Source organism: Callithrix jacchus, chromosome 5, assembly GCF_049354715.1.
Source record: "Callithrix jacchus isolate 240 chromosome 5, calJac240_pri, whole genome shotgun sequence".
Lineage (NCBI taxonomy): Eukaryota > Metazoa > Chordata > Mammalia > Primates > Cebidae > Callithrix > Callithrix jacchus.
The window spans coordinates 165,586,537-165,611,210 of record NC_133506.1 but is presented as its reverse complement, the minus strand read 5'-3'; positions in this window follow the sequence as shown (position 1 = coordinate 165,611,210).

The following is a 24,674-nucleotide window of genomic DNA, read 5'->3' as shown; positions in this document are numbered from 1 at the left end:
GTGTGAATGTGTATGTGTATGCATAGCAGGGAAGAAGGGGATGAAGGAGAGTATGCTAAAAAGAGAACACCTCAGAACAGTCAAATAAAAGATTCCATATCAACATCATATCTTGTTAAAATACAGGATTCCCAAGTCAGTCACCTTCAAGCTGGAAGCCTGGAGTGTAAAAAAAGTGGGTGTTCTTCTCTGACAACTTATTGTCTAAGACAATTTTATAATTAAAAATATATTCGAATAAAAGTACCTGAGAAAAGTACATAAAGAGAATATAGCAAAATGTTAACAATGGTTTTCTTTGGGTGAGAGGAAGAAGAGGCAGGTTGTGGTTGATCTGTTTCTTTTAGTTCAACTATTCTGCATTCCTCACTTTTAAATTTTGGATATTAAGCTGGAGAGAAAGAACATGAATATAAAGATGAATTCGCTGAATGGAGCAACGAATGCTGAGTTAGCCAAAAATGTATGGCTACCTTCTATATCTAATTATCTGAGGGCAAATCAGAAAACACCACTTTCAGAAAATTTTTTTTTTGTTTTAGAAATGAAGTTTCGCTCTTGTTGCCCAAGCTGGAGTGCAACGGCACAATCTCGGCTTACCGCAGCCTCCGCCTTTTGGGTTCAGGCAATTCTCCTTCCTCAGCCTCCCGAGTAGCTGGGATTACAGGCACGCAACACCATGCCCAGCTAATTTTTTGTATTTTTAGCAGAGACAGGGTTTCACAGTGTTGACCAGGATGGTCTCGATCTCTTGATCTTGTGATCCACCCACCTCGGCCTCCCAAAGTGCTGGGATTACAGGCTTGGGCCACCGCACCCAGCCAGAAATTTTTAAAAATGTGTTTTACGTTATTTTCCCTTTCAGCCTAAGGACTAAAAATTGAACACAACTGGATCTGCGCCATTGCCTCAAAGATTCTTAGCCTAGTTCAAGATCCATTGTCTGGACACTCCTGCTTTTTAGACAGAAAACAGGGCTAAATTCCTATTGACTTCCAAATACACAGACCCACAGATTTGTCACAGTAGCCTCTCTCTCTCTCCCTGTCTCTGTCCGTCTGAGTCTCTCTTTCTTTCTCTCTCTCTTCCCTCATATCATCCCCAAATCAGAAAGCATATATAAAAATTTGATTAACTGAAACATAGAATGATCAAGATTTTACTACAAGAGAATTACACAGACTTCAGCTAAGATGTTTGGTTGAATACCTGCATATGCCTTCACTCCATCATTAAACCACATTAACACGGGATGATTAAAAATAAATAAACCAACAAAGATAAAAAGAAAATAAAGACAATCCCTTCAGCATATAGAAAACTGGCAAGCAGAAGCTGTCAGTGACACCTGACAGTAGACCCAGAGATGCTAAATCCCAAGCCAGTGGCAGGAAGGCAACCAGGATCCCCAAGGGTTCAAGAGTTGGCAGCTAAATTTACCTAGGGAATTTATGTTTCAGTAGTAGGTAGATCCCAGATCCTCTCCCTAGAATCGGTGACTGCATCCCACGGTGGTGGCAGGGCGGAGGTTTCCTCTCTATAGGGTAAAATTTGGTGTCTCTAGGCAGGAGCTCTCTAGACACAAGTGCTTAAATGTACACACTGAACACTGAGATCCTCCAGGTTTTCCTACCACTGAGTTCCAATGAGGGTGGCCTATACACTTGGTCAGAAGTTAAGATGATTTTTCTCTAGAGAGAATCTCTCTTGCTCAAGAAGAAAAGGTCTGACCCAGCAAGACCACCGCCCACAAAATGTTACAATCACAGAACTTCCATCAGCTTTTAGCTTTTCAGTGCTCCATTTTTTTCTAACAGACACAGACAGCTAAGGTTCACCAGGCATCTGAGCAAAGCTTCTAACATGAATGGCCGAGACCAGAGCAACAAGACACATAAATGCAGCCTGAATGAGGACTGTGCTAGGAGATAAGACCTTCTGAAACCCATATGAATGTTCTCGAAGAGATAAAAGTGTTACCATTTTCATGAAACAAGAACCAAATTTAAAGAAAAAGTAAACGCTTAGAAATTAAAAATATGACAGCAGAACTTGTGAAAAATTCCTGTTAGAATAGTAAGACAACAAAGTTGAGTAGATGAACCTTATGTCTTCCAGAAATAGCGATAAGAAAAATGTTGAAATCCGGAAGAAAATTTGAACAGGTTCAACACTAAAATGATCAGAATTCCAAAGATAGAAATAGAGACAGACAGAGAGAGAGAAAAAAGAACAGACACATGCAGCAAATAAGAAAGAGAGAGAGAAACCCTAACACAGTAATTGCTGGAGACTACAACACCCAACTTTCAGCACTGGACAGATCTTCCAGACAGAAAACCAACCAATCAACATGAAATTTAATCTTTACTACAGACCAAATGGAACTGATATTCAAGGAACATTTCATCCAATGACTACAGAATACACATTTTTTCAACTGAACACATAGATCATTCATAAGTATAGAAGATACCTTAGGTCACAAAGCAAATGCAATCACATTTGAAATCAGGACTAAGAAATTCATTCAAAACCATACACTTACATGGAAACTGAGTAACTTGCTCCTGAATGACTCCTGGGTAAATCATGACATTAAGGCAGAAATCAAGAAGTTTAAGAAGTTCTTTGAAAGTAATGAGAACAAAGGTACAACTTACCAGAGATTCTGGGATGCAGCTAGTCAAGTAGTGTGGAGAGAAACTTATAGTACTAAATGCTCACATCGAGAAGTGAGAACTCGGGACAGCTGCGGTGACTCACTCTTGTAATCTCAGCACTTTTGGAGGCCAAGGCGGGCAGATTACAAGGTCAGGAGTTTGAGACCAGCCTGACCAACATGGTGAAACCCCATTCTACTAAAAATACCAAAATTAGCTGGTGTTGTGGCACATACCTGTAATCCCAGGTACTCAGGAGGCTGAGGCAGGAGAACTGCTTGAACCCAGGAGATAAATGTTGCAGTGAGCCCATATCACACCACTGCACTCCAGCCTGGTTGAGAGAACAACACTCCATCTCAAAAACAAAACTGAGATCTCAAGTTAACTACCCAACATCACAATTAAAAGAATTAGAAATCCAAGAGCAAAGAACACCCTCAAAGCTATGCTGAATGGGAGTGGGGAGAGAGGGCATCTCTATCTTGTGCCAATTTTTAAGGGGAATGCTTTCAGCTTTTGTCCATTCAGTATGATGCTGGCTGTGGTTTTGTCACATGTGGCTCTTATTATTTTGAGGTATGTTCCTTCAATACCTGGTTTATTGAGAGTTTTTAACACACATGAAAGTTGAATTTTATCAAAAGCTGTTTTTGCATCCATTGAGATAATCATGTGGGTAATTTTTTTTCTTTAGTTCTGTTTATGTGACGATGACATTTATCAATTTGCATATGTTAAACCAAACTTGCATCTCAGGGAGGGTGGTTGTGACCAGGAATGTATCAGTTTCTTCTAGATTTCTCAATTTTTTCAGGTTCAGTGGCTCACATCTGCAATCCCAGAACTTTGGGAGGTCAAGGTGGGTTGATCACCTGAGATTGGGAGTTCAAGACCAGCTGGATCAACATGGAGAAACCCCATGTCTACTAAAAATACACAATTAACCAGACATGGTGGCACATGCATGTAATCCCAGCTACTCAGGAAGCTGAGGCAGGAGAATAGCTTGAACTCAGGAGGCAGAGGTTGCACTAAGCCGAGATCTCACCATTGCCCTCCAGCCTGAGCAACAAGCACAAAACTTCATCTCAAAATTAAAGAAAAAATAGTGCCTACAGTTGTACATCATATTCTGTGAGGGTGGTTTGTATTTCTGTGGGGTCAGTGGTAATATTGCCCTTATTGTTTTTGATGGTGGTTATTTGAATCTCTTCCCTTTCTCCTTCATTGGCCTAGCTTCAAGTTTATTATTTTTTAACCAGTATGATTTTAATAGACCAGTTACTGGGTAGTAAATTGAAACATACAGAGTGCCATCTCCAAGAGCAGTCATGATTTCATTTGGGTTCTTGAAAAATGTTAAGAAGTAGGTTGAGTTTTATTATTTTTTTCAGAAAACCAGCTTTTGAAAAATTTATGTGGAACCAAAAACCGCCAAGGCAATCCTAAGCACGAAGAGCAAAGCTGGAAGCGACATGCTACCAGACTTCAAACTGCATTACAGGGCTACAGGAAACAACAGCATAGTACTGGTACAAAAAGAAACACATAGACTAATGGAACAGAATAGAGAATCCAGAAACAAAACCAAGCTTCTACAACTATCTGATCTTTGGCAAACTTAACAAAAACAAGCAAGGGGGAAAAGATTCTCCCTATTCAATAAACGATGCCAGGATAACTGGATAGCCATATGCAAAAGACTGAAACTAGACCCCTTCTTTACATTACATACAAAAATTTGCTCATGATAGATTAAACACTGATATGTAAAACCAAAAACTATAAAAGCTCTGCAAGACACGAGACAATGCCATTCAAAACATAAGCACAGGCAAAGATTTCATCATGAACATGCCAAAAGAAAAGGTAACAAAAGCAAAATTGAAAACTGGGGTCAAATTAAAATGAGAAACTTTCACACAGCAAAATAAACTATCAACAGAGAAAACTGACAACCTACAGAATGTGAGAAAATGTTTGTAAACTATGCATTCCACAAAAATCTAATATCAAACATCGGTAGTAAATTAAATTTACAAGAGGAAAACAAACAACCCATAAAAAGGTGGGCAAAGAACATAAACAGACACTTTTAAAACAAGACATATATGCAACAAGCAATCATATTAAAAAAGCTCAACATCACTGATTATTAGAGAAATGCAAATGAAAATTATAATAAGATACCATCTCACACCAGTCATAATGGCAATTATTAAAGCAAAAAAAAAAAACACATACTGGCAAGGTTAGAGAGAAAAACAACACTTACACACTGTATTCGGGAATGAAAATTAGTTCTGCCATTGTGAAAAAGTGTCATGATTCCTCAAAGACCTAAAGAGTGAAATACCATTTGATTCAGCAAACCTAGTAATGGGTTACTAGGTATGTACCCAAGGGAATATAAATCCTTCTGTTATAGAGACATGCGCACGCATATGTCCATGGCAGCACTGTTCAGAATAGCAAAAATATGGAATCAAGCTAAATGCCCATCAATGGTAGACTGGATAAAGAAAATGTGGTACATATACAACAAAAAATACTAGGCAGCCACAAAAGAATGCGATCATGTTCTCTTCAGGGACATAGATGAAGCTGGAGACTATTATTCTTAGCAAACTAATGCAGGAACACAAAATCCAAATACCAGATATTTTCACTTGCAAGTGGGAGCTAAATGATGAGAACACAGGAACATACAACAGGCGGAAGAACAACACACACTAGAGCCTTTCAGAGAGTGGAGAATGAGAGAAGGAAGAAGATCAGGAAAAACAACTAAATGGGACTAGGCTTAATACCGGAGTAATGAAATGATCTGTACAACAAACCTCATGACAGACTTTACCTAAATAACAAACCTGTGCTTGAACCTTTGAACTTAAATAAAAGTTAAAAAAAAAAAGGCAACTTCTCAAGTTGAATAACATAACCTCCTAGGTTTAAACACATGAACACAAACTCACACCAAGGAACATTGTCTTGAAACTCTGCAATATATGACAAAGGAAAACAGCTCTCCTAAGTTTTCAGAAAAGTTTTTTAAAAAACAGTATTTACAAAGAATCAAAAATCAGAATGATTTCAGGCTTCTCAACAGCACTACCAGAAGCTGGGAAATAATGGAGTAGTATCTTTAAAACTTGAATGGGAAATTATTTTCAATCAAAAATTCTATGCCCCACCAGTCATGTAAGTGTAAGAAGAAATAAAGTCATATTTCAGAACAATTTGCTTCAGTGTATCCTTGCTTGAATAAGTTACTGGAGGATACAGTCCACAAACAAGAGATTCAGGGCACGGGGCAGTGCAAAACAACAGAGTGGGTTTGTATTTGTATTGAAAAGACAGCAGCATTCGAGAGTTAGGGAATACTGGAGGAGGAGTTTTCTCCAGCATCCCTGGAGCCCACACCTCTCATTTCCACATTCCTATGTCCCATTGCTGCCCATGAATTCTGATCACCTATTCCTTTGATAGAGGTATTTCTCTCACCGATTAGCTGTAGTCAAGTGGCTCTTTCTTGGGCTACAGGAGGAAATCTATTGCTTTTCATTAAACATCAATTGGATTAACCTAGGCTTAAGGTCAGCATTATGTCATCAGCTGTACGTTCTTGGGAAGACATCTACTCACAAACTGGTTAAAGGACGTGGCCCTCCTACCTCTGACTTGTGTGATTCTAAGCAAGCTATTTAGCACCCTCTCATCTGTGAAACAAACATAAAGTTCTTATCTTGGGCTCCACAAACAGAAAGTGTTGAACAAGAACAGTTTCTTCTCCTCCAAGGCCAGATCATATGGAGGACCCTAAGACAGCCACAGCCTTGGTCAGTAGGACAAACACAGGGTTCAAATTGCACCATTAAAACTGTGGCCAAACGTTTGCTCTGCCTCTGAGTCACTCACTGTCATAAGGCTCTACCGGTTCCCATTCCAGATAGAAAGTGGGCTTTTGTTGGTTTTTGTTGTGGTTTTCAAGAGATGGAGTCACCCAGGCTGGAGTACAGTGGCATGACCATAGCTCACTGCAGCCCCAAACTCCTGAGCTCAAGTGACCTTTCTGCCATGGCCTCCTGACAGAAGCTGGGCCAACAGGGCAGCAGGTATGCATCCCCACACCCAGTAATTTTTTTTGAGAGATGGGGTACCGCTATGTTGCCCAGACTGCTCTCAAATTCCTGGCCTGAAGCAATTTTCCCATATTAGCCTCCTAAATTTCTAGGATTACAGATGTGAGCCACTGTGCCCAACAGGTGTTCTTAAATGCAATTTCCACACTGCTATTCTGAAGAAGGGCAAGAAGCAAAGAGACCCTCCTGGAAACATAGAAAATAAAAGCATTCACTATTAAGTGGAGGCAGAGTTGATGATCAGCCAAAACTACTTCAACTGTAATCCAGAAGTCCCATTGATACAGGAGTTCTAAAGAAATTATTTCGTCAGAGATTGAAAGTAAGGAAGTCTTTGGTAAGGTTTCCCTTTGAATAAAAAGCAGCCCCAAAACCATTTCTAACAAAGAGCGGCCTGTAAAATCGAGCTGCAGATATAGACAAGCAAGCTGGAAGCTTGCACAGGCGAATGCCAGCAGCTGTAACAATAGGAGGCTACTTGGGTGCCAGGCATGCTCAACCTGACGGCTTTATCTTCCTTTTTCTTTATCAACCACAAGTGCAGTAAGGGACAGACAACATGCACTGGCCAAGTAGAAAACCTATATGCATAAGAAGATTCGGGTGGATAGCCAGCTTCTTCACGAGCTATGTAAAGCTCTCACCTGGTCCAACCCATATTTGGACCCTATGTAAATCAAACACCACCTTCTCAACAAGTCTGTAAAACCTTGTGCAGTTCACCAGAAAACACACTCAGAAGCCCCTCTCTCTCTCTGCAGAAGAGAGAGATGTTCTCTTTTCTTCTTTTGCCTGTAAAACCTCCATTCTTAACCTCACTCCATGTGTATTCACGTCCTTGATTTTCTTGACATGAGGCAATGTACCTTGGGTATTACCTCAGATGGACAATGCTGCTTCATCATAGTTCTGTTTTGTTCAGGTTGTGGGACAAACGGCTCCTTTCCTCTGCAACCTCAGCTCAACCTTACTCGGGCCTCCTTCCAGCAGAATCACAGAGCCAAATGAAACCCCTTAAGTCTTCTTTTAAATTGGCAGCTGCTCCAAAGAAAGCAGCATGATGAGTTTCAGGTGGCCCGGGGTCAAGGCAGTGCTACTCTGGCTTCTCCGTGCTCAGTCCCTCTCAGTTCAAAAGCGCACCACGTGGAGCAATAGAACACCTCCTCATCTGAGTTTTAAAAATAGTGGGAGGAAAAGCGCTGTCTTCATGCTTATTTCCCTGGCAGAGGGGAGGTCATAAAACACTAATTTCTAAGCAGTGGACCAGAGTTTTACTGATCTCTTCTGTTACTTACTCATGTTTACCCAGAGAAACCACATCACAAATCTGAGTCTCCTCTGGCAAGAGAAGGAATCGGATTCATGATTCTCTCAGCCCCCTTTCCACAGTGGAGTTCTGACTCCACTTCTAAAATACTTTTCTGCAAGCCTCTGTACCTCATAAATGTTTTACTATACTCGAGACAGCAAAGGGAAGCACAGATTAGCTACTGTTTTCAGAACAGTGGAAACATGCTGTCTTCTCCAAGTTTGGCATTGGAGTCAAAGATCAAGCGCCAAACAGTAGTTGTCAAGAATCCTTTCATTTACAATCAGGTTCTAGACTTTTCAAATGGTGTGGGCAAGAACCAGTTTTGCCAGGATAGGTTATTATCTACCTCTTACCTTTATAGGACAGGACTAAAATTTCTCTTTTTTAAGAGAGAGTCTTGCTCTGTTCCCGAGGCTGGAGTGCAGTGGCATGATCTCGGCTCACTACAACTTCTGCCTCTCAGGTTGAAGTGATTTTCCTGCCTAAGCCTCCTGAGTAGCTGGAATTACAGGGGCCCACCACTACACTCAGCTAATTTTTTAATTTTTAGTAGAGACAGGGTCTCCCCATGTTTGCCAGGGTAGTCTCCAAAGCCTGACCTTATGATCTGCCTACCTGAGCTGCCCAAAGTACTGGGATTACAGATGTGAGCCACCACGCTGGGCATTTTTTTTTAATTACACTGAAGACTTTTGAAGGGGTTGTGTGTTGTATGAACTCCCTCCTCACCCAATTCTCATGGATGGGAAAATGCTGCTGCTTCATTTTAAAGCTAATGAGCTGCCTGAACAGGAACTTCTAATTAACCATTCAAACTGATTAGCTCACGTCCCTGAAGGCTGGAGAACACGGGAACTGCTATCCCATCTGAATACAATCCAAAGGCAAAAGGCTGTGGCCAAGTTGAAATAATGGGGCAGATAGAAGAGATAAAGACTGGAGCTGGGAGTGGCCCGTACTTCAAGTTAAGCCAAACAAAGGTGTTTGTATGTTTTATATGGGCCAAATAGGAATTCCATAATCGAGAAAACCATTGATTTTAAGGAGGACGCTGCCCTGAAAAGCTTCCTGCCAGGGGTAAGGAAGAGGCTGCCCAGGACCCCCAGAGGCAGGTGGTAGGAGGGCTCTTAGTGGCTTCCTAGAAACTGTATTACCTGAGGTAGTGAACTGCTGTCAGAGATCCCTACCAGGAGAATTTCTCACGAACGCATGAGAAAGGGCCCAAAACTGCATGCCTGCTCCTAAAATGTGACACCATAATACAGCTGAACTATTCAATAAGGCCCTATCTGTTCCTCTGTCTCTCCTTTCTCCCTGCCCCTATCCAACCCTAGAAGAGCCAGAAAGCACTGCTGAGAAGTGAGGGTGGGTGGTCATAAACAAACACACTGCCCTCCTTTCCCTTCCCACTGTGGGTTTCTCAGGCTGAGGCTGTCACAGAGGAGGAGGGATGAAAATTGTTTTCGTTGATATTTTATCATGAACATTTATGAACGTACAGCAAAGTTGAAAAAACTTTACAGTGAACACTTTAACTGTATCTTCACCAACTTGGAGTCTTGTTTTATCTCATGTCCATCCATAGATCCATCTTTCTATCCATCCAGTAATCCATTATAGTTTTTAGGCATTTTAAAGTAAATTGCAGACATCAGTAACTCAACGTGCATTAACTAGAATTTGGTACCTTTTTTTTTCCTTTTGGTGTAAAGTTTACAAATGATGAAATGCAAAAATTTTAAGTATGTATTTACCGAATTTTGACAAAAGTATACATATGTGTAACCCCAAACTCTATCAAATAAAGAACATTACTACAATCCCTGATATGGTTTGGCTGTGTCCTCACCCAAATCTCTTCTTGAATTGTAGCTCCCAGAATTCCCACATGTTGTGGGAGGGACCTGGTGGGAGAGAATTTAATCATGGTGACAGTTTCCCCCATACTGTTCTTGTGATAGTGAATAAGTCTCACAAGAGCTGATGCTTCTATAAGAGGAAAGCCCTTTTGCTTGTTTCTCATTTCTCTCTTGTCTGCCACCATGTAAGATGTCCCTTTGACTTTCTGCCGTGATGATGAGGCCTCCCCAGCCAGGTGCAACTGTGAGTCCCTTAAACCTTTTTTGAATAAAGTACCCAGTATCAGGTATGTCTTTATCAGCAGTGAGAAAACGGACTAATACAATCCCAGAAAGTTTCCTCATGACTTGTCTCAGTCTCCAGCTCTGTACCCTTGGATTTTTTTCATTGTAGACTAAGTTTGCCAACTTTAGAAATTCCACGTAACTTGAATCATGTTGTGATAACCCTATATATAAGGCTCCCGTCAGTCCACAAAATAATTTTTATATTTATCAGTCAGGTTACACATATCAGTATCTCTTTCATTTTTATTGCTGAGTAGTATTTCATGCTATGAAATAACGTAGTTCGCTACCTGATCCTCTATTTGTGGTCACCAGAAACATTTTCAACTTTTGGTTATTATGAGTAAAGCTATTGTGGTCTTCTATAAGTATTTTTATTAACATGTATTTTCACTAATTGGGGTAGATTCCTAACTCGGAAATTTATTATAGATGAGATGTATATTCGTTCTGTAAGAAAATTCCAGAAATTTGACAAAGTAGTTGTACTGTTTTATAGTCCCATTAGCAATAGTTATAGTTGTGCTGTATTCTTGCCAACATTTGGTGTTTAGTCTTTCCCAACCTAGTTATTTTGTGGGGTGTGTAGTAGTATCTCACTGTGGTTTTAATCTGCATTTCCTTGATGTTAACCATTTTGTCCCACTTGTATATTATCTTTGCAAAGTGGCTCCTCAAATTTTTTCCCCTTCTAAACAGTAATTGTTATCTTTTTTGGTTTTAGTTGTTCTGTCATCCAGGCTGGAAGGCAATGGTGCAATCTTGGCTCACTACAGCCTCTGCTTCCTGGGCTCAAGCGATCCTCCCACCTCAGTCTCCCAATTAGCTGATACCAGGCTAACTTTTTGTATTGATATTAGCCAACATACAAGGCTAATTTTTTGTACTTATACTAGGTGTCAGGGTCTCACCATGTTGCCCAGACTAGTCTCAAACTCCTGGCCTTAAGCCATTCATCCTCCTCGGCCTCCCAAAGTACTGGCACTACAGGTGTGAGCCACTGTGCCCAGCCTTATTTTCAGGTTATAAAACTGCTTTATGTATTCTGGAAATCAGGCTCTTTACTGAAAATAGATTTATGACCATTTTCTGTCAGGCTGTGGCTTGCATATTCTTTTGTTTAATGTATCTTTTAATTTTCCCGGACACATTTTCTGCAAAATTCGTGTTAGTTTTTGTTGTATTTTTCAGATACTTTGTTCATTTCATCTAAGTTGCAGAATTTGTCACCATGACGTTGTTTATGATAGTCTCTTATTATCCTTTTCACGTCTGCAGGATCTGTAGTGATAGTTTCACTTCGCTTTCACTTCTGATATTGATACTGACCATTTGTGTTTCCTGTCTTTTTTTCATGATCAGAGTAGCTTAAGGTTTATTAATGTTGATATTTTAAAACAACCAGCTTCTTTGCTTTGTTAGTTTTCTCTATTATTTTGTCTGTCTTCAATTTGGTTTATCTCTGCACTTTTACCTTTCTTGTTTCCTTCTTACTACTTCGTTGGAGTTTTCTTTGCTCTGTGTGTGTGTGTGTGTGTGTGTGTGTGTGTGTGTGTGTTTTCAATCTTCTTTAGGTGAACATTTACGTCATTGATTTTAGACCTTTCTCTTTTTCTTCTATTGCAGTATAAGCATGTATGGCTATACTTCCCTCTGGGAACTCCCATAGCTGTAATTCATAAGTGTTGGCATGTTGTATTTTGATTATCCCTTAGAATAAAATATTTTATATTCTACCTTTTGATTTCTTCTTGGGCTTGTGTATTATATTTAATCTCCAAGTACTTGGAGCTTTCCTAGTTCTCTTATTGTTAATTTCTGTTTTAATCCTATTGTGGTCAGGTAACATACACTGCATGAATTCAATTTGATTTAATCTATTCAGTCTTGTTTTACGACCTAGCATGTGACCTATCCTAGTGAACACTACATGTACTTGAAACATACAGTATTCTGTGGTTATTGGGTGTCGTCTTCCATTGATTTGTTTAAGATGGTGGAGAGTGTTGTTGAGGTCATCTGCATCTTGACTAAGATTTTGTCTAGTTTATCTATCAATTGCTTGGGAGATGGGTATTAAAATCACCAATAAAAATTGTGGATTGTTCATTCCTTTAGTTCAATTTTTTTTGTGCAAATTGATGCACAAATTAGTTTTAATCTATTTCTTTGATGAAATGACTCTTCTGTAATCATGAACTATCCCTCTTTATCTTTGGAAATACTGTTTTGACTTAAGCATATTTTATTTGGTATTAATATAGCTTCTTCACACTTCCATTACTGACTGTTTGCATAGTATATAATTTTAAATGTACTCATTTAGGGTCAGGTACACTGGCTCACACCTGCAATCCCAGCACTTTGGGAGGCTGAGGCAGGTAGATCACTTGAGGTCAGGAGTTTAGGACAAGCCTATCCAATGCAGTGAAACCCCAGCTTTATTAAAAATACCCCCACAATTAGCTAGGCGTGATGGCAGGTTTCTTTATTCCCGGCTACTCAAAAAGCTGAGGCAGGAGAATTGCTCGAACCCAGGAGGCGGAGTTTACAGTGAGCAGAGATTGCACCACTGTACTCCAGCCTGGGAGATAGAGTAGGACACTGTCTAAAAAAAAATTAAATGTACTTATTTAGACCTACGTATATTTGTCTCTTTTTTTCTATTCAAAGTGTGTATTTCATATACAGCGCTGGGTCTTGTGGGTTTTTTAAATCAATTCTGGCAATCTCTGCACTTTAATTGCAGTATGTGGTATGATTCATTAACATTTAACGTTATTAAATATAGATTTATTAGTGGTTGAATGATGTAATTGGATTCAAGCTTACAATTTAATGATTTGTTTCATTATTTTGTTTGTTTTTGTTTGCATCCCCTTCCCCAATTTTTGTCCTGTCCCTTTTCTCCTGATGTCTTTTGGACTCTTTAAATACTTTTAAAATTTCATTTTAAAGTATCCATGACTTATTAGATGTAGTGGTTGAATATTCCTTATCTGAATTCCTTGGGACTAGAAGTGTTTTGGATTTTAAATTTTTTTCATATTTTGGAATATTTACATATACATAAAGAGATCTCTTAAAGATATAACTGAAGTCTAAACACAAAATTCACCTATGTTTATGTACACCTCATACACATAACGCAAATGAAATTTTACATATTTTTAGCAATTTTGTGCACGAATCAAAGTTTGTATACATTGAACCATCAGAAAGCACACATGTCGCTATCTCAGCCATGGATGTGGATGAATTTCAGATCTTGGAATATTTTGGATTTTGGGGTTTATGGATCAGAGATGCTCAACCTCTGCCTCTTTTTATTGTTGATTATTTTATGTGTTAAAATATGTAAAAAAGGGTGACGTTTTCAGCTGAATGAGATTTTTGAGTTTGGAAATTAAACTAAACAGGATTTTTTTTAAGTTCCAGGATACAAGTGCAGAATGTGTAGGTTTATTACATAGGTATATGTGTACCATGGTGCTTTGCTGCACCTATCAACCCTTCATCTAGGTATTAAGCTTCACATGCACTAGCTATTTGTCCTAATGGTCTCCCCTCTCACCCTCCCCCGACCCCCAACTGGCCCCAATGTGTGTTGTTCCCTCCCTGCTTCCATGTGTTCTCACTGTTCGACTCCCAATTATGAGTGAGAAAGTGTGGTGCTTGGTTTTCTGCTCCTGTGTTAAACTAGACAGAATTTCTTAATAGCTTAAATTGCTCAGTGAAATAGAAAATATCAAAGATTCTACCCAACAGGTGGGTAAGAATGAGTCCACGTAGCAACTTTGATGAAGTAAAGGAAAATAAAAAACCATTTCTGATTGCTCCCTGCCACAGCCAGTGCATTCAACCTTTTTACTGTCCTTTTATTATTTTTTTATTGTTATTACAGTCATTATTATTTTCCCCCAAATGAAAAAATAAAAGTGGTGGGATTGACAGTGAGGAAACAAAGACTGACAGCTGACCCTACACTTGTGTTTAACTTTTGAGAAATATAGTCAACATGATGATTTTCACACAGGGCTAGGAGGCCTTCTGCCTCTGTTGTAATTCCTGTTATGTTGTGGACAGAAAATAATTTTTTCTCTCCATGGGAACCTGTTAGAGATACTAGAGAACAATGTCAACTGTAGACCGAAACCTAATACAAGTGGAAATATTGTTTATTTTTTTTTTTGCAGTATTCCTTTTTTAAGAGCTGAGATAGGAGGAGAAAAAAGGAAAGAACTATTGACATGTGCAACAACGTGGCTGAATATCAAAAACATTTTCTTGACTAAAAGAAACCTTACATATGGGGTGATCACAATATGATTCTATTTCTATCAAACTATAAAATCTGTGCTGAAAAAATATCCAAAAGTATATTGGGGTTTGGGACTGACTAAGAGGAGGCAAAACTGAACTTTCTAGTCTCTGCTGTGATCCAAAACCCATGCTATAAACTTTGTACACAGTATTTCATTTAATCCTCAAAATCACCCTAACAGGTAGTTACTGTCACTTCCCCCGCTTCAAACAGAACATAAAGCAGAGAATCCAGGTACTATGTTCTTTTTTTTTTTTTTTTTTTTTTTTTTTTTTTTTTTGATACGGAGTTTCACTCATGCCACCCAGGCTGAAGTGCAATGGCGTGATCTCGGCTCACTGCAAGCTCCGCCTTCTGGGTTCAGGCAATTCTCGTGCCTCAGCCTCCCAAGTAGCTGGGACTACAGGAACGCACCACCATGCCCAGCTAATTTTTTGTATCTTTAGTAGAGATGGGGTTTCACCATGTTGACCAGGATGGTCTCGATCTCTTGACCTCGTGATCCACCCGCCTCGGCCTCCCAAAGTGCTGGGATTACAGGCGTGAGCCACCATGCCTGGCCCAGTACTGTGTTTTACACCTACTTAGAAGTCACGAATTCCTAAAGTTCTATAAAATGTTCTAAATAAAAATTAATAAAGTCGGCAAAAAATACCATGTAAATAGCAGTTCTACAAATATCTACTAAGACAATTTTCACATTGATGTCTAAAGACATTTACAAGAATATTTTCCACAACATTGTTTAAAATAATCGAAAACTACAAGCAACCTAAATGTCCATGGAAGAGTTAGATTCTTTCTCTTATTTCCGTATAATGCAATACTGTGCTGATGTAGATATATAATATTCATTTTTAAAAATTACATTCACCTTCTTCTCATGGATCCAAGGAGATATGTTTGAGAATATCTATCGCATTTGGACATAAACATAAATACAACGGAAATAGTAGGGGCTCTCTACAAGTGGTTATATATTGGAAGAGGAAGAAGAGAAAAATAAAAGGGATCATGAACTTTGTATATGCTTTGGTAGTGTCTGGTTTTGTATATAACTTGAATTTTTTCATAAATATATTTTACAGTCTGCATAATTACTAGGTAAGAAGACAAGCAAGTCACTTTAATAAAAGTCCTTTCAATTACTGCAACTGAGTCCTACAGCCAGAATGTTCCCAGAACCTGAAAAGAGGAAGCACTATAACTGGAAGGCAGAAATACTGACACTAGAGGGCCAGAGCTGGAGAGGGTGGATCTAATGCAGCAAATCCATCAGCAGTTCTCATCGCCATCTTTGAGAAACCTGGCAATTTTCCGTGCTTAATGAGTTAAATTGATAACAAATCCATGACAGTTGTGCATGAGAAAGGTTACATGTGTCCCGAATAATAAAGTCTGTGCACAATATAAATTAAAACATACCATTTTACATTCATAAGATTGACAAACAAAAAGTAAAAGCCTAGGAATATCAAGTGAAGCAAAACACAAAACAAGTTTCCCCACATTTCCTGTGGGAATACAAATTGTTACAACTACTTTAAACAATTAGAAATTCATAGTAAAAATGAAGACAAGCCTCCCCTACAATTTACCAAATCTCTCTTCTGGGAACACAGTAAGAGAGATTCTTCCCAAGAAACCTGTAAACAAATGTATATGGCACTATGCATGTAATTGTACATCGTGATATTTCCATATGGTAAAGTATTATTCGGCAGGGAAAGTAAGTAGACCAGAGGTAGACATTTCAATATCCATAAGTTTTAGAAAAATAAAATTGAGTACAGGAAGCTGCAACTATATCTGTAATGCTTTGTTTTGCCAGGAAAATAAAGGGACACGTGGGAAGGGCAAGGGACAACAAAAACTAAACAATCTGAAACACATGCAGAAAAATACCCATATTTTAAAATTTTCCATTGCTTCTTATATTATTTTCTGTCTTTTCTATATGCTTGAAGTACTTGATAATAAAGAAAAATATAAAAGGCATAGGAAAAAGTATTCTGAGAAAATACATCGAAAGGTTTATGGTTATTAGATTTGGTAAGATTTTAAATGACTTTAATTTTCTTTGTTATATCACTCTATATGTCCTAATCATACCATATTAAATGTGTATTTTATTTATGACAATAAAAATGTATTATTTTAAAACTCATATATATGCAGTTTTTTTCTGACATTTGATGAAACTATACGAAACATAGATTCAGCAAAAATACTGAGAACAAGAACAAAAATAATGATATTAAGAGTTGTTGACTTTTGGATGGAGCTATGAGTGACTTTACATTTATCTCTAAACTCGATTTTTCTATAGTGGGAAAATGAAATATTTGTGAAAGCTAGATTAAATAAAAAGCTATAGGTTTTAAATGAAAAGGAATTCAAATAATTTTCCAGCATTATAAAATGTTCATATTCCTAAATATGAACTACTTTACAAAAGCACCAGTGATTTTAAAAAAACATTAGATGATTTTTAAAGGAAGTCAGTTATGATACTGCAGTTTATAGTGATACTGAGTGTTTGCTAGCTCCACTAATCAGGATATTAAGTTAAATAGTATATAATATGCCATAAAGAAATTATATGAGCAGAGGTTACTGAAAATGGAGAACACAATGATTTTAAGTGGGCTGGTGACCTGAATTTCTTCCAGTGAGGGGAAACATCAGAGTCATTTGATCAATGAAGTGCCTTTTATAAATCTTCAGGAAATCTTCTATGAAGCCTTTAAGAATATGGATTTCTTATTACTTCTGATGTATGTTCCCATGAAATTTTTACCATTGCCACCATGGGCCTGCCCAGCCTAAGAGATGGAAACTGTGAGTCCAGCCCACTGATGCCCACCATCAGTAAGAAGATTCTTGCACACTGAGGAGGCCATGACCAGCCTGCTGACTGAAATCTATACTGTAAAAGAATGATGCTGCTCCAGCAATCCTGAAACCCTGCCCTAGGATCAATGCAAAGTGGTGTCAACCTTAGAATTTCAATATGCCGGGAGGAACTCAAGATGGCGCTGTGACAGCAACCCAGGATTTAAGCTCTCAGTTAATCTGTGGAGAGGTGAGTCAAACCTGCATTTTCAGACTGATCTTTGTTGCCCACAGAACGGGGAAATTCCCAAGTATAAAGGAGACACGGGACACCAGGCAGAGGCTCTGCCTGGAGAAGCCAGCAGCCGGGGTGGCGGTGGCCGTCCCTACCCAGCGATCCCCACAGGGTGCACTTGTCTGGGTGCCCTGTTGAAATGGCAACCTGAGACTTGAGAGGGCTGAACTCGAGACTGAAAGGGACTTGGGCAGTGGGCCAGCCCAGGGGATTGCAGGGACACAGCGTGTGGGATAGCGCAGTGGGACAGACAAAACGGCGATTCCAAACGCTTGCCATGGAGACCGTCTCTGAGGCGCTCCATGGGGGAGGGGCGTCCACCATTACCGAGGCAACCTGCCCCGACTGAGACACACACCCACTGCTGACGCAGCCTGCAGTTGCCGAGGCAACCCACCCCACTGAGATACACCCCCACTGCTGACGCAGCCTGCCATTGCTGAGGCAACCCGCTACAACAGAGAGACTCCGCTGCAGGGCGTAGCCCAAAGTGGAGAACGCAGCAGGACAGCAGAAGCCTGTAGCAACAGGGCGAGCCTCACAACAGCAGGGCGGAGCCTCGGCAGTCAAATAGTGATTAGATTGCCTCCTAGCTGGGCAGGACACCTCAACAGACATCCAAAAACTAAGCCCCAACCCCCCAAGACAGAGCATTTGAGAAAAAAAGGGGTTTTTTAATGAGCTCAGTTGCAGCAGAATCAAACATAGCAGCCTAACAGCCCTGAATGAACAACAGAGCTCACAGCACAGCAATTGAGCTCCTATAAAGTACAGACTGTCTCCTCAAGCAGCTCCCTGACCCCTCTATATCCAAAAGACTGACATTTGGCAGGCATCATCCTGGGACAAAGATAGCAGAAATAGGAACTGGTAGCATCCCTCACTGTTCCGCAGCTGCTATAGGTGTACCCCAGACAAGTAGGGCCTGGAGTGGACCTCAGCAGTCGTACAGTGACGGGGCTAAACTGGTAGAAGGAAAACCAAGTAACAGGAATACTTCATCACCAACAATCTGGATGTCCACTAAGAGACCCAATCGAAAAGTCAGCAACTACGCAGACGACAAGTGGATAAATCCACAAAGATGGGAAGAAACCAGCAGAAAAAGGAGGAAAACACCCAGAACCAGAACACCTCGCCTCCTAGAAAGGACCAAAACTCCTCACCAGCAAGGGAACAAAGCTGGATGGAGAATGACTGTGATGAAATGACAAAATTAGACTTCAGAAGATGGATAATGAGAAACTTCCATGAGCTAAAAGAACACGTTCTAAATCAATGCAAAGAAACTAAGAACCTTGAAAAAAGATTTGAGGAAATGATGACAAGAATGGATAACTTACAGAGGAATATGAATGAACTAAAGGAGCTGAAAAACACAATACAAGAACTTCGCGAAGCATGCACAAGTTTCAATAGCCGAATTGACCAAGCAGAAGAAAGAATATCTGAAGTCGAAGACCAACTCAATGAAATAAAACGAGAAACCAAGATAAGAGAAAAAAGCGCAAAAAGGAATGAACAAAGTCTCCAAGAAATGTGGGACTATGTGAAAAGACCTAACCTACTTTGATAGGTGTCCCAGAAGGGGACGAAGAGAATGAATCCAAGCTGAGAAATACTCTTCAGGACATCATCCAGGAAAATTTCCCCCACCTAGCAAGACAGGTCAACACTCAAATGCAGGAAATACAGAGAACACCACAAAGATATTCCACAAGAAGAGCAACCCCAAGGCACATAATCGTCAGATTCAACAAGGTTGAAATGAAGGAGAAAATACTAAGGACAGCCAGAGAGAAAGGTCAGGTCACCCACAAAGGGAAGCCCATCAGACTCACAGCAGATCTCTCAGCAGAAACACTACAAGCCAGAAGAGAGTGAGGGCCAATATTCAACATTCTTATAGAAAAGAACTTTCAACCCAGAATTTCATATCCAGCCAAACTGAGCTTCAGAAGTGAAGTAAAAATAAAATCCTTTGCGAACAAGCAAGTACTCAGAGATTTTGTCACCACCAGGCCTGCTTTACAAGAGCTCCTGAAAGAGGCACTACACATAGAAAGGAACAACCAGTACCAGCCATTCCAAAATCACACTGAATGCTAAAGAGCATCAACATAATGAAGAATCTACAACAACTAACAGGCAAAACAGCCACTTAGCATCAAAATGGCAGTATCAAATTCACACATAACAATATTAACCCTAAATGTAAATGGACTAAATGCACCAATCAAAAGACACAGACTGGCAAATTGGATAAAAATCCAAAATCCATCAGTGTGCTGTATTCAGGAAACCCATCTCACATGCAAGGATACACAAAAACTCAAAATAAAGGGATGGAGGAAGATTTACCAAGCAAATGGAGAGCAAAAGAAAGCAGGCGTTGCAATTCTCATCTCTGATAAAATAGACTTTAAAGCAACAAAGATCAAAAGAGACAAAGAAGGCCATTACATAATGGTAAAAGGATTGATACAACAAAAGAGCTAACAATCCTAAACATATATGGACCCAATACAGGAGCACCTAAATACATAAGGCAAGTTCTTAATGACTTACAAAGAGACTTAGACTCCCACACAATAATAGTGGGAGACTTTAACACTCCACTGTCAATATTAGACAGATCAACCAGACAGAAAATCAACAAGGATATCCAGGGCTTGAACTCACACCTGGAGCAAGCAAACCTGATAGACATTTACAGAACTCTCCACCCCAAATCCACAGAATATACATTTTTCTCAGCACCACATCACACCTACTCTAAAATTGACCACATAATTGGAAGTAAAGCACTGCTCAGCAAATGCAAAACAACTGAAATCATAACGAACATCCTCTCAGACCATAGTGCAATCAAGTTAGAACTCAGAATTCAGAAACCAACCCAGAACGGCACAGCTTCATGGAAACTGAACAACTGGCTCTTGAATGTTGACTGGGTAAACAATGAAATGAAGGCAGAAATAAAGAAGTTCTTTGAAACCAATGAGAACGAAGACACAACATGCCAGAATCTCTGGGACACATTTAAAGCAGTCTCTAGAGGAAAATATATAGCAATAAGTGCCCATATGAGGAGAATGGAGAGATCCAAAATTGACGCCCTATTGTCAAAATTGAAAGAGCTAGAGGAGCAAAATCAAAAAAACTCAAAACCCAGCAGAATACAAGAAATAACTAAGATCAGAGCTGAACTGAAGGAGATTGAGACACGAAAAACCCTTCAAAAAATCAATAAATCCAAGAGCTGTTTTTTTTTAAAAGATGAACAAAATAGACAGACCACTAGACAGATTGATTAAAAATAAAAGAGAGAACAACCAAATAGATGCAATAAAAAATGATAAAGGGGAAATCACCACAGACTCCACAGAAATCCAAACCATCATCAGAGAATATTACAAACAACTCTATGCACATAAACTAGTAAACGTGGAAGAAATGGTTAAATTCCTGGACTCCTGTGTCCTCCCAAGCCTAAACCAGGAGGAAGCTGAAACTATGAATAGACCAATAACAAGGTCAGAAGTCGAGGCAGCAATTAAGAGCCTACCACACAAAAATAGCCCAGGTCAAGATGGATTCACAGCCGAAATCTACCAGAAACACAAAGAGGAACTGGTACCATTTCTTCTAAAACTATTACAAATAATCCAAAAAGAGGGAATCCTTCCCAAATCATTTTATGAGACCAACATCATCCTGATACCAAAACCCAGCAGAGACCCAACAAGAAAAGAAAACTTCTGACCAATATCCATGATAAACGTAGATGCAAAAATCTTCAATAAAATGTTGACAAGCCGATTGCAACAGAAAATCAAAAAACTTATTCATCACGATCAAGTAGGATTCATCCTGGGAATGCAAGGCTGGTTCAACATACACAAGTCTATAAACGTAATTCACCACATAAACAGAACCAAAAACAAAAATCACATGATTATCTCAATTGACGCAGAGAAGGCATTGACAAAATTCAACAGCCCTTTATGCTAAAAACCCTCAATAAACTCGGTATCAATGGAACGTATCTCAAAGTAATAAAAGCTATTTATGACAAACCAACAGCCAATATCATACTGAATGGGCAAAAACTGGAAGCATTCCCTTTGAAATCCGGCACTAGACAAGGATGCCCTCTCTCACCACTCCTATTCAATATAGTACTGGAAGTTCTAGCCACAGCAATCAGGCAAGAAAAAGAAATAAAGGGTATTCAAATAGGAAAAGTGGAAGCCAAATTGTCTCTATTTGCAGACGACATGATAGTATACCTAGAAGACCCCATCGCCTCAGCCCAAAAACTCCTGAAACTGATAAGCAACTTCAGCAAAGTCTCAGGATATAAAATCAATGTGCAAAAATCACAAGCCTTCCTCTACACCAATAACAGACTTAAAGAGAGCCAAATCAAGAACGAACTGCCATTCACAATTGCTACAAAGAGAATAAAATACCTTGGAATACAACTCACAAGGAACGTAAGGGACCTCTTCAGGGAAAACTACAAACCACTGCTCAACGAAATCAGAGAGGACACAAACAGATGGAGAAACATTCCATGTTCATGGTTAGGAAGAATTAATATTGTGAAAATGGCTATGCTGCCCAAAGTAATTTACAGAATCAACGCTATCCCCATCAAGCTACCATTGACTTTCTTCACAGAACTGGAAAATACCACCTTGAACTTCATATGGAACCAAAAGAGAGCCCGCATAGCCAAGTCAATTCTAAGCAAAAAGAACACAGCGGGGGGCATCACACTACCGGATTTCAAACTATACTACAAGGCTACAGTAATCAAAACAGCATGGTACTGGTACCAAAACAGAGATATAGATCAATGGAACAGAACAGAGGCATCAGAGGCAACACAACATAGCTACAACCATACAATCTTTGATAAACCTGACAAAAACAAGCAATGGGGAAAGGATTCCCTGTTCAACAAATGGTGTTGGGAAAACTGTCTAGCCATGTGCAGAAAGCAGAAACTGGACCCCTTCCTGACACCTTACACTAAAATTAACTCCAGATGGATTAAAGACTTAAACATAAGACCTGGCACCATAAAAACCCTAGAAGGAAATCTAGGCAAAACTATCCAGGACATAGGAGTAGGCAAGGACTTCATGAACAAAACACCAAAAGCATTGGCAACAAAAGCCAAAATAGACAAATGGGACCTAATGAAACTCCACAGCTTCTGCACGGCAAAAGAAACAGTCACTAGAGTGGATCGGCAACCAACAGAATGGGAAAAAATTTTTGCAGTTTACCCATCTGACAAAGGGCTGATATCCAGAATTTACAAAGAACTCAAACAGATTTACAAGAAAAAAACAAACAAGCCCATTCAAAAGTGGGCAAAGGATATGAACAGACACCTTACGAAAGAAGACATATATGAGGCCAACAATCATATGAAAAAATGCTCATCGTCACTGGTCATCAGAGAGATGCAAATCAAAACCACATTGAGATACCATCTCACGCCAGTTAGAATGGCGATCATTAAAAAATCTGGAGACAACAGATGCTGGAGAGGATGTGCAGAAAAAGGAACACTTTTACACTGTTGGTGGGAGTGTAAATTAGTCCAACCATTGTGGAAGACAGTATGGCGATTCCTCAAGGCCTTAGAAATAGAAATTTTATTTGACCCAGCAATCCCAATCCTGGGTATATACCCAGAGGACTATAAATCAGTCTACTATAAGGACACATGCACACGAATGTTCATTGCAGCACTGTTTACAATAGCAAAGACCTGGAATCAACCCAAATGCCCATCGATGATAGACTGGATTGGGAAAATGTGGCACATATACACCATGGAATATTATGCAGCAATCAGAAATGATGAGTTTGTGTCGTTTGTAGGGACATGGATGAATCTGGAGAACATGATTCTCAGCAAACTGACACAAGAACAGAAAATGAAACACCGCATATTCTCACTCATAGGTGGGTGATGAAAAATGAGAACACATGGACACAGAGAGGGGATTACTAAACACTGGGGTCTATTGGGGGGAAAAGGGGAGGGCCAGTGGGAGGGGGAGGTGGGGAGGGATAGCCTGGGGAGAAACGCCAAATGTGGGTGAAGGGGTGAAAGCAAACAGAACACACTGCCATGTGTGTACCTATGCAACTGTATTGCATGCTTTGCACATGTACCCCAAAACCTAAAATGCAATAAAAAAATATTAAAAAAAAGAATTTCAATATGCCTAGGCACATAGTTATCTTTAAATATAAGAACAGTATCATTTTCTGGAGAAACCAAAAGAATCCAGAAAAATTCTACAGTTGTCTACTCTGCCCTTCCTCCCCGTTCCGTCTTGTTAGTAACAGCCAAATCCAGGCACAAAGATGTCCTAACTTCTACACCTGAGGTTGCCCACAACGTGTGCTAGGTGATGCATCTTATAGAGCACATATGCAAACAATTATGGGATCTGAACAATAACTCAGGCAGAAAAATCAGGAATTAGTGCTCCTAAGTGAACCAGTGGGAAAAAAGGAGGCTTAGAGTTTAAACAACTTTCCCCAGTAGCTAAGTTACGGTGGCCTTAGACAAGCTGACAAGAGTGGTAGCAAAAAGGCTTCAAAGATTATAAATTGTTCTACTATAAGGTTTTAAAAAGGTTTCAAAGGCGAAGAAGAGCAAGTGAAGCCATGAATTTTACAATCTACATATTTTTAGCCCTTTCTCTTTTTTTGCTTTTCTTGGGTAAATTAATTAGACCCTGCAAACACATTTCCACCCACAATGTTGTCTCCATTACTTTAGGGCCTCACCTCTGAGTAGCCAGAGGAAATGCAGCTGACCCCTTATCTAGTTATTTAACCACCTTTTATACTCTGCCCTTTCGCTTTGCTTTCTCCATGCCAACATAAGACATACAAAGATTTTTCTGCCTCCAAGA